This window comes from Schistocerca nitens, chromosome 7 (assembly GCF_023898315.1).
Source record: "Schistocerca nitens isolate TAMUIC-IGC-003100 chromosome 7, iqSchNite1.1, whole genome shotgun sequence".
NCBI lineage: Eukaryota > Metazoa > Arthropoda > Insecta > Orthoptera > Acrididae > Schistocerca > Schistocerca nitens.
The window spans coordinates 270,771,511-270,775,948 of record NC_064620.1 but is presented as its reverse complement, the minus strand read 5'-3'; the positions used below and the strand labels follow the sequence as shown (position 1 = coordinate 270,775,948).

The 4,438-nt window shown below is 47.3% G+C and overlaps 1 pseudogene; it reads right to left on the bottom strand.

The window, feature by feature from the left end:
• Positions 1–3,405: 3,405 nt before the first annotated feature.
• On the bottom strand, positions 3,406–3,523 carry LOC126195983 (5S ribosomal RNA; annotated as a pseudogene).
• Between the last annotated feature and the right edge of the window lie 915 nt (positions 3,524–4,438).

The following is a 4,438-nucleotide window of genomic DNA, read 5'->3' as shown; positions in this document are numbered from 1 at the left end:
CTTTTGTACTACTAGTAAGCCGAAGCAATTAGCGATTTCACCGTATGTACTGCGTCCGGTGCGTCGAATTGATGGTTCTCGTACTCGTCTGCGACGATGGAAGAACTCCAGCCACAAATAAACTCTTTCAAACACTAGGACAACACAAGGACGGAGTTCAGATAACGTCTCAACATAAGCATAGGCACAGGAAGTGATCTCAATTACTGAACGCTGCGTACTCAACGACGACTTCCAACCAGGAGGTGAAGTCCAGAATCGTACAGATTCGCAACAGCACAGTGCCTAACTGTTCTAACTATAAACTCTCCTGAGAGCAAGGACAGCAAGTCCTTGACACACGGGCGCTCTCAACGGAAGACGTCGTCTCCCAGCGCTGGCTTCCCAGCAAGGCTCGGCTCCCCACCCTCGTAATTCCGAAAACGAATCATATTCCCGAAACCACGGCATATTCTCCCTCTCTATAGATTCTTCCGAACGCCGACCAACCATATTTTAGTCTTTTGTCGTCCAACGCGGAAAGTTTGGGAGGAGAAACCTATACTCGTACAATGGTACGCTTCTGAGTAAAAATCCTTGGAAATAACCCAGCATGCATGGTTTCCGAGGGGCCGCTTCTTCTTTCCTCTCACATGCGTCCAAGATTTTCAGCGTTCGGAAGTATTATCTGGTTATCCTTCCGGCCCCTTCTACAATAGCGTCCAGCCGTCACCCTATTATGGTCCAGAGCTCAGATGCCACGACGTCTGTCTAGATACTTCCTGTGTTTAAGCAGGACCAACACCTGTGCGGGCCTTCCACCCAGAGTTTGAGTTCTGCCTGCCGTTTCATCTCCACCGGCGTTCCAACCTCTACTAGTATAGGCAATCATTCATTGTGCCGTTTTTATAATACAAACACTCCGTCACCTTTCATGCAATAAGCGTTAACAATTATTTACAAGGCGTGCGTGACAATGTCAGTCTCCTATATATATTCATACACTACTAGCCATTAAAATTGCTACACGACGAAGATGACGTGCTACGGACGCGAAATTTAACCGACGGGAAGAAGATGCTGTGATACGCAAATGATTAGCTTTTCAGAACAATCACACAACGTTGGCGCCGGTGGCGACACCTACAACGTACTGACATGAGGAAAGATTCCAAACGATTTCTCATACACAAACAACAGTTGACCGGCGTTACCTGGTGAACCGTTTTTGTGATGCCTCGTGTAAGGAGGAGAAATGCGTTACCATCACGTTTCCGACTTTGATAAAGGTCAGATGATAGCCTATCGCGATTGCGGTATATCGTATCGCGACACTGCTGCTCGCGTTGGTCGAGATCCAATGACTGTTAGCAGAATATGGAATCGGTTGATTCAGGAGGGTAATACGGAACGCCGTGCTGGATCCCAACGACCTCGTATCACTAGCAGTCGAGATGACAGGCATCTTATCCTCATGGCTGTAACGGACCGTGCAGCCACGTCTCGATCCCTGAGTCGCAGATGGGGACGATTGCAAGACAACAACCATCTGCGCGAACAGTTCGACGATAATTGCAGCAGCGTGGACTATCAGCTCGGAGACCATGGCTGCGGTTACCCTTGACGCTGCATCACAGACAGAAGCGCCTGCGATGGTGTACTCAACGACGAACCTGGATGCACGAATGGCAAAACGTCATTTTTTCGGTTGAATCCAGGTTCCGCGTGTTGCAGGTCCTGTACGAGGCTTTCTGGTTACAGAAAATGTTCGACTGCTGCCCTAGCCAGCACATTCTCCAGGTATCTCACCAATTGAAAACGTGTGGTCAATGGTGGCCGAGCAACTGGCTCATCATAATACGCCAGTCACTACTCTTGATGAACTGTGGTATCGTGTTAAAGCTGCATGGTCAGCTGTATGTGTACACGCCATCCAAGCTCAATGCCCAGGCGTATCAAGGCCGTTATTACGGCCAGAGGTGGTTGTTCTGGGTACTGATTTCTCAGGATGTATGCACCCAAATTGCGTGAAAATGTAATCACATGTCAGTTCTAGTATAATATATTTGTCCAATGAATACCCGTTTATCATCTGCATTTCTTCTTGGTGTAGCAATTTTAATGGCCAGTAGTGTACATACGATTTACCTAATTGTGTTTGTAAATCACGGCAAAGTATGTGGATGAGTTCTTCTAAGGTGCGAAATTATAGCCACCTTACAAAGGACATGATCGTAGGCTTTTGGGCCAAGAGTGGAAGTATTTTCGAAATGGCTAAGACTGTAAACTGGTCGCGTGTCACCACGCTTAAAGTATACCGTGGATGGAAAAATGGCGCTATCCAAAACCGGCGCCGAGGTAACTGTAGTGCACCACGGGCAATAAATGAACGATGGCTGCAGAGATGAGTACGGGCGAATAGACTTGCAACTGTTGAGTAACTGACCGCCTATATAAACCAATGGTCTACTAACAGTGTCTCTTCGACGGCCATTTGGTGACCGTTGCTGTGTAATGGCTTCCGCGGCAGGTGCCTGGTTCACGCAACTATACTGTCTGCTATTCATGGGCGACGAAGACTGGAAGCTGAACGCCAGTACCGCATCTGGACGTTCGCTGAGTGGCTACAAGTGACCTTTTCAGATGAGTCACGTTTTATGCTCCATCGGGGAGATGCCTATTGGCGTGTACGGCCCTGTAACAACAGTCGGAAGAGTCCAGGCCGGAGGAGGGAACCTTATGGTATGGTAAATGTTTTCTTGGTGTTCCCTGGGTGATCCCTTCATTTTGAAAGGCACAGTGGACAAACACAAGTGTGCATCTATCCTTGATGACAATGTCCACACCTACGCCCAGTTTGTTTTTCCTCGGCACGATGGAGTCTACCAACAGGACAATGCAACATGTCACACAGCACGCAGTGTAAGTTTGTGGATGGAAGAGCAAGCACCAGCACGAGTTTGCCGTACTTACCTGGCCACAGAGTTCCCCGGATTTAAACCTGGTCGAGAGCACGTGGGAGCACCTCGAGCGCGCTCTTTGCACGTCTCGCAGCGGTCTACGCTGCAAAAAATGGTTATTCAGGCTAGACACGTCGTCACACTAACGTGTCTGGACAGTGTATTACACTTTTTTACTAATTAACACTAATAAATAGTAGGCTGCCTCGAATCAGAGGGGTAGTAATAAAAGGAAATGTCTCCTCCCACTATCATCACAATTAAAGCACTCCGTCTTCTGGCCACGAGTGGCCTACCGGGACCATCCGAACGCCGTGTCATCCTCAGTGGTGGATGCGGATATGAGGGGCATGGGGTGAGCACACAACTCTCCCGGTCGTTATGATGGGATACTTGACCGAAGCCGCTACTATTCGGTCGAATAGCTCCTCAACTGGCATCACGAGGCTGAGTGCATCCCGAAAAATGGCAACAGCGCATGGTGGCCTGAATGGTCACCCATCCAAGTGCCGACCACGCCTGACAGCGCTTAACTTCGGTGATCTCACGGGAACCGGTGTATCCACTGCGGCAAGGCCGTTGCCATCGTCACAATTAGAAGCTGAAAATCACTTCATTATGTCCCGAACTTACAGATTATGTTTTACATTAACGTGAAATGGTATTAATTAGTAACATCAAAATTAATGAATGTGGATTGTGATTTTTCGAAAGATTTACTGATTATCTAGATGACAGCAAACTCGTGCCGTATTTTGCTAACGTGTCTGGAGTTACTGGATTCCTTTATGTTGCTATTCGGTGATCAATTTCACGCAAATTAGATGAAAGGGGAGACATACAGACGGAGTCCCTCACAACTTCCCTCCTCCCTCCCCTCCACAACAGAAAAGAGCAGGTGACCTTAGTGGCTAAGGGTACAATGCGAAGTCCGTACACGCTTTACGTTGAAGGAAATGCCGTGTCATTTTCTCAACGAATATCACGCCGCACAATTGCACCTGCTGAAAGGCTGAAAGAAAACCATTCGATGAAGAAGCGAGCGAACGAGCGAGCTAACTGCGTTAGAAGGAGCCCAACTGGTAGCTGGCAAGTGGCGCCACGGTAAACTTTTAGTTTCTACGAATAAGTTTGAATTCACCACAAATGTTTGTCTTATTTATGTGGCATATATTGTTCAGACGTAACCACAAGCGCCGGCACGAAGAAGAAGAACTTAAGACTAAAGAAGACGGTGAAACAACGTCGGCCAATAGAGCACTGATTAGGACCGTGTAAGCTAGGTGTGCTAAATACGAGGTCATAGACTGTAGAGCACACCACATGATATTTTGATTGCAGCGGACAGACTAACTTAGTATTAAACTTCTTCAGAGGCACCTCTTGGGGCTAACTATATCCTTGTTACTTTATAACAGATGATTAAGTATAAATTTTTTACCCGTATACGAACTGCACCAACATAACAGTCGACAGTTCTTAATTAAAAACAACTCCAT